The 6,933-nt window shown below is 40.7% G+C and overlaps 1 non-coding gene across 1 annotated transcript; it reads left to right on the top strand.

The window, feature by feature from the left end:
* Positions 1–6,158: 6,158 nt before the first annotated feature.
* Positions 6,159–6,265, top strand: LOC141610241 (small nucleolar RNA R71). The gene has a single exon (XR_012528141.1). It is a non-coding gene; the product is annotated as a small nucleolar RNA R71 (small nucleolar RNA).
* Positions 6,266–6,933: the final 668 nt, after the last annotated feature.

Genomic DNA, 6,933 nt, shown 5'->3' with positions numbered 1-6,933 from the left:
TTGTCCCTTCCGGGCTAGTGTCCTTTGCTTTCGCCAATCGCTTATTAGGCAACCGGTTAACCTCTAGACAATAGCTTTTCGGGGTGATAGTCACTCTGTCTCTGGGCGGCCGAATTCACAACCGTATGGGGGGCCCAATTCAATGGATCCCGCACCAAAGCACATCGAAGTGGTACGCCTCCATCAAAACAACTTAAATTTCTCAACTTTCAACAATTCACAACATTTGAGGTTCCTTGGCATTAGATTACTTCCACATGACAAAATTTCTTTGAAATGAGCACTTCAAGCTTATTGATAGAAAATATTTTTGGGTTGCCTTACCACAAGGTCAAATAAGGTCACCTAGACAAGTTAACCAAGTCCACATCGCATCACGGGGTTGGATAGGTGACTCACATGCAAACCCTTGACTAGGCTTTGGGTCATGGGTCAAAAGACACTAGTATAACACTATCTAGGGTGTTTTACAACCATTCTAGTAGGCAAAGTCTTAAGTTGAACAAGTATTTGTAATGGCTTAGTTGCTCTTGTCAAAGTTCCTAAATAGGCATTTTTCAAAACATTTCTAACATGCAACTACATACCATGATGCAACTAATATAAACATCCTAATGCAAGTGATTCTATTAACTAATATGACATATAAACTAAATGCAAGTCCTAAGTTCACATTGTTATACCGCATCAATCAAAATAAAGCCACATAGTCATTAACATAAAGAGGAAAAGGAGATTGGAAAGATCATACCATGCGGTCTTCATGATCCTCATGTCTCGGATGTGGCGTAGTCAATCAATGTGAACAAGGATAGAACAAACACAATATATACAAGACAATATATACAAGACTACAAAAGGAAATAAACATGTTTTTGGGTTTTCAATTTTCAAATTTTTATGATTTTTGAAATTTTTCAATTTTTTTGGATTTTTGAATAAGAGTTAAATGTTAGAATTCCCATCCCCACACTAATATGGGCATTGTCCTCAATGGCCAAAATGATGGAAATTATGCAAAGATGATGCATGATTTCTACACTAAATGCAATCTACACTAAGCTACACTACATGATGCATGGTTTTTGTTATGACGGAGAGGATAATTTAGATTACCTCCCGTTGTGTATGCATTAACTTCCCCAAACCGAGTGAGACACTATTGCTAATGTCCAAGGATGGGTGTAGTTCATGCACACACTATGCAATGCATGAAACTAATTTGTCATTTTGGATTTTAAAAATGGGAACAATAAAATGAGAACACCTCAATGGTACCGAGGTGTGAGTCCTCTATGGTGCTAGGACTACTCCAACAATGATCAAATTTATAAGTAAAACAAAGAGAGAAATAGACAAACCATGAGAGGGTAGGAGTCTCCAAGGCTTGCTAATCTTCCATCATGCTATCACCATCACTTTCCTCATTAGAAGTGGTCACATTGCCACTTCCCTTGTCACTTGCTTCTTCACTTTCTTTCTCATCTTGCTCATCATCATCTTCACCATCCTTTTCTCCTTCTTCACTTGCTTCTTCATCAATGTTATCATCAACTTTTTCACCATTACCAACAACCTCATTGTCACCCGAAACGACCCTAGATGCACCCGGAAATAGGACTTCTCTATCCGCCCAACTAGGCAAAGGACAAGATGGATCAAGTAGTCCTTGCCTAGCTAAGTGTAGGAGGGGTGGATATTGAACCAAGTAAGCATTTTTCCGGTCCTCAAAGGCTTGCTTGTGCATTGCTTGCATGAGAAGAGTCACATAATCATTTCTAGCTTCAACTCCTTCCGACTTGAACTCTTGATACTCAAAGGGGTAAGGTGGTATGACAATGGGAGAGGAGGGAGTTTCAAGATCACCCTTTTGTTTTTGGATAATATACTCGGCCTCTTTAGAAAGGGGAAGTAGATAATTGGTCCGGTGGACGCTTAGACGACAAATCTTTGAAGGCAAGGTGAACGATCTAGCTTCACTAGTGAGCCATCCATACTTAGTGTCAAGGGGGTTATGGGCAACCCACTTGTACTTGTGTATCATAGTATGCAAATCAACAAGATGGCCACCCTCTTTTGCTTTGTACTTGTTATCCTTATTGAAGTTAGGATCAAAGTACTTAGCTAGGATAGTGACTAGGCCGCCATTGACAATAACGGTAGTGCCCTTCTTCCCACAATCAATGTTGAGCCATCTATCTACCAAGAGCCTCAAAGAATTGTAAGGCTTGGTGTGTACTCTTCCAATGTTCAAAGCCGATTCAAGGAGAATAAAATCAAGTTTGGTGAAATGGTTGGTATCTTTCCTTGCAATTATGGTGTTTCCCATGACCTTGTGTCATACTCTTATACCCGGATGGTGGACCAAAAGAGCACGACTCGCATGAAAGTCCTCAAATTTCCTCCCGGAAATTGCCTCCCAAAGAGGTTCGGGGTCATACTTTCCATAATTCTTAAAATAACGCGGTTCATCACTAAGACCCAAAATTTCACTCAATTCCCTAAAGGAAATGCGTCTACTAACATTAGCTAGACGAAACTCGAGATTCTCCCTATTCTCAACTTTGGTGACTTTCAAAGAACTCAAAAATTCCAAGGTAAGGGAGGGGTATGTCAATTCCTTTGTTTCAAACAATTTCTTCAACCCCATGGCTTTGAAAAAGGCTCTAGTTTGCTCAAGAACACCCAATTTTTCTAAGGTATCTTCACATATAAATTTGGTGGATAGTAATGACTTTCTAGCAAACTTGACAAAGGTATTTCTATGGGTTTCGGAAATGAAAGTTACCTCCGGATAATGCAAAAGTTGATCGATTTCCGGAGTAGAAGGTGTTGTTGCTCCCATAGAAGGTTGTTGTTGTTGTTGCACTTCCAAGTTTGGTGTTGCTACCACCATAGCCAATGCTTTCTTTGTTTGAAGAGCCTTTTGCCTTTGTGAGAGTGCCTTAGCCTTTGGTGCCTTTGTTGCCTTTGTTGCTCCCTTAGTCCTTGCCATTGATGAACTAACCAAGAAAAGAATGAAAAATCTTCAATTTGTAGTATACCCAAATCGATTTAAAGGTGAAAGGCTTTGCCTTTATGAAATCAAAAATCGACTCAAAGGTTGAAGATTTTGTGCTTGGTTTTGATTTTTATTGAAGAAGGAGTGATTGATTTGTTGTTAGAAGGATGATTTGATTTGATTTTGGTGAATGTTGTTGAGGGATTTTGTTTTTGTGATGGAGAGGATGAGGGTTTTGATGTTGTGGGTAGTGTTTATGAATGAATGAATGAATGAAGGAAGGTGGGAGGGATTTTATAAAGACCGAAATTTTTGAACTGCAGGGGCAATCCGTGCGGATTCTGCCCAATCCGTGCGGATTCTGCTCTTTCTGGGTTGTATAAAACTCGCCTAAAGACGGGCGGATTCAGAAGAAGACGCTCGGATTTTCTTGATACGGGACGGGCGAATTTGCCTGAAGACGGACGGATTTCAGTCCAGGAAATTTTTCTTGTTTTCCTCAGCAGAGAAGACGGGCGTCTTCAGTCCAGGACGGACGGATTTGCAGAGACGGGCGGATTATATTCCAAGACGCCCGGATTCTCTTACAGTCAAAAATCTTCCAAAATCTCAGCTTATAATGTCGTGCGTCTTCGACCCAAGACGCTCGGACATCAAGATGAGCGGATTCTCGTGAACTGTTCGGATTCGACCCCTTGTACCCGGATTCAATTCCATCCGTGCACAATGCATTTCCCTTACCATTCTTCTATTCTTTCTTCAAATCTTGTGCTCTTCATTGTGGGGGCACTACTAAGGCATGGATAGCCTAGGCAATTGTCATCCCCACACTAAGGTAAAGCACTACACATCAATTGAAATTGTTAGTCCCTCCCTCACTTCTCTCAAACATGACAATTATCTTGATCAAAGTAAATAAAAAATCCAAAGATGACAAAAAATGCAATACAAGAATTGAAATGTAAGTTAGGAAGTTAAAAATATTTACAAGTGGTGGTTTAGGGAGGACTCCACCAAACTCTCATTCTTGATGAGATGTCAAGGGGGCATGTCCAAGGTGTTGTTGATGTTGCTCAACACCTTGAAAAAGTAATCGAAAGCTTGTTCATTATCATGGTAGAGGTTTTCAATAGACCTTGGCCCTTGTTGTCGGTCTTGATCGATGGCATTACCAATGTAGGGATTAAAAATCCCTTCAAATTCGTTGTCCCAAAGACCACAAACTTCATTAAGTTGATCATTGAAAATCTCTTGCTTAGATGGAGACAACTCTCCCAATTTCTTCTCTTGGCCAATGAGGCCATTCTCTTCTTCCTTGGTTGATTTTGATGAACTTTGCAAGCTCTCCTTGTCACAATTCACTTGCTCTTTGAATGGAGCATCTTCAATTTTCTTCTTCCATTGGAGTTCCGATTTCTTCCTTTCATCCTTTCGGCTATAATGATCAATCATGAAACATGGTTCATGCAAACGAGGAACTCTCATAGTCTTGTCAAGATTAAAAGTTATGCTTTCATCTCCCACTTCTAGAGTGAGCTCACCATGTTTCACATCAATCACCGCACCCGCGGTGTGTAGGAAAGGTCTTCCTAGAATGATTGGAATGTTGGAATCTTCCTCCATATCAACAATGACAAAGTCCACCGGGATGAAAAACTTCCCAATTCGCACGGGGACATCTTCACATATCCCTAATGGTGTCTTCGTCGATCTATCGGCCATTTGGAGTGTGATGTTGGTGCATTTAAGCTCTCCCGTCCCCAACTTTTTACTCACCGAGTACGGCATGACACTCACACTAGCCCCTAGATCACATAAGGCTTTGTTGATCGTCGTGTCGCCAATGGTACACGGTATTGAGAAGCTTCTCGGATCCTTTAACTTTGGAGGTGAACTCCCTTGAAGTATTGCACTACTCACCTTAGTGAAGGCGATAGTCTCAAGCTTCCGGATCGACTTCTTCTTTGTGAGGATATCTTTCATGTATTTCGCATAGGCCGGCACGTGATTGATTAATTCCGTGAAAGGAATTGAGACTTCCAAATTCTTCACAATTTCCATGAACTTTCCAAGTTGATCATCAAATTTGGGCTTGGCTTGACGACTTGGAAAAGGAAGTCTAATCACGATGGGCTCCTTCTCCTTGACCTTGTCTTCATTTTTCTTTGAACTTTCTTCTTTTGATGATTCTCCATCTTTGGAGATTTGCACAATTTATTCCTTTTCACTAGCTTCCACAACTTCATCCTCAACTTGCTTCCTTGGTGCTTCATACCTTGTACCACTTCTCAAGTGAATGGCACTAACCGTTTCATGTCTAGGGGGATTACTTTGGGGTGGTAATTGCCCCTTTTGTCTTTGTGAGCTTGAAGATGCTAGTTGAGTCAATTGTGTTTCCAACATCTTGGTGTGAGCTAGAATGTTGTTGATGGTGGTTTCCTTTGCTTGGCTATCTTTTTGCATTTGAGTGAAAAATTCTTGTTGATTCTTTTGCATTTGGAGGACCGCTTTTTGGACATCAAAACCTTGGTCATTTTGGTGATTGTATGGATTTTGATTTTGGTAACCTTGGTTTTGATTGTAAAAGGGTCTTTGATTTTGGTTTCTCATGGGTGGTGGAGTGTATGTTGTTTGAGGGTTTTGAACATTTTGGCTTTTGTATGAGAGATTTGGATGGAATTTGGTGTTTTCATTGTAAAAGTTGGAATAAGGGGTACCACTCTTGTATGCTTGGAAAGCATTCACTTGTTCATTTGTTCCCCTATATTCACCTTGGTCATGTCCCAAAGTTCCACAATTCTCACATATCCCACTTGGGATTGATGAGGATGCCGTCATGGCATTGACATGATGCTTTGATGATTTTGAGTTTTCTTCAAGTCTAGCCATAGCTTGTTCAAACTTCAAGTTGATTGTGTCAATGTGAGCACTAAGTTGAGCACCCAATTGAGTAACGGAGTCCACTTCATGCTTTCCTCCTCTAGTAGCCTTGCGAGGTCTACTATATTGTGAGTTATGGACCGCCATTTCCTCAATCTTGTTCCATGTTTGATTGTCATCAACTTCGGTGAACATTCCATTTGATCCCATATTGAGAATGTTCCTAGAATCTTCATATAAACCATTCCAAAATTGTTGTACCAAAAACCATTCGCTAAGTCAATGGTGAGGACATGAGCGACAAATTCCCTTGAACCGCTCCCAAGCTTCATACAAAGATTCTTCATCCCTTTGCTTAAAACCCGTAATTTGAGCTCTTAGCATGTTAGTCTTTTCCGGTGGGTAGAATTTTTTGTAGAAAGCTAGAGCCAACTTCTTCCAAGAATCTATTCCGAGGGTGGCCTTATCAAGGCCCTTCAACCATTGCTTCGCGGTGCCGATTAAAGAAAAAGGAAATAAGACCCATCTAATTTGGTCTTGAGTCACGCCCGTTTGAGAGATTGCATCACAATAGTCGCAAAAGGTTTCCATATGAGAATGAGGGTCTTCACTAGGGCATCCCCCCAAATTGGCTCCTCTCAACTAATTGGATGAAGGCGGACTTGGCAATAAAATTTCCGGTTAGATGTTGCGGTGTAGGAGTACCATTTGGTAGATTCTCCTCGGTGGGTACGGAGTGTGACGAGAATTTAGGCATTGTAGGTGGATTTTGTGGGGTATTGTGTAATGGGTTCTCCTCTCCTTCTATTGCGAAAGGGTTGATGAACTCACTAGTGGGTTGAACAACTTCACTAATACCTCTTAAATTCCTCCTAACAAGTCTCCTATTGTTCGTCAAGGTTCTTTCGATTTCACGGTCAAAAGGTAACAAATCACCTTGTAACCTTCTAGACATGCAAAATATCAAACAACTCGAAAACAATTAGAACAAACCTTGAGGAGTTTTACTTCCCAAGGCGAAGAAAGACACAACTAATAACAATAAAAAGAAA

The sequence above is a fragment of the Silene latifolia genome, chromosome 10 (assembly GCF_048544455.1).
Source record: "Silene latifolia isolate original U9 population chromosome 10, ASM4854445v1, whole genome shotgun sequence".
NCBI lineage: Eukaryota > Viridiplantae > Streptophyta > Magnoliopsida > Caryophyllales > Caryophyllaceae > Silene > Silene latifolia.
The sequence above is the reverse complement of the archived record's forward strand: the minus strand, read 5'-3'. Positions and strand labels throughout refer to the sequence as shown.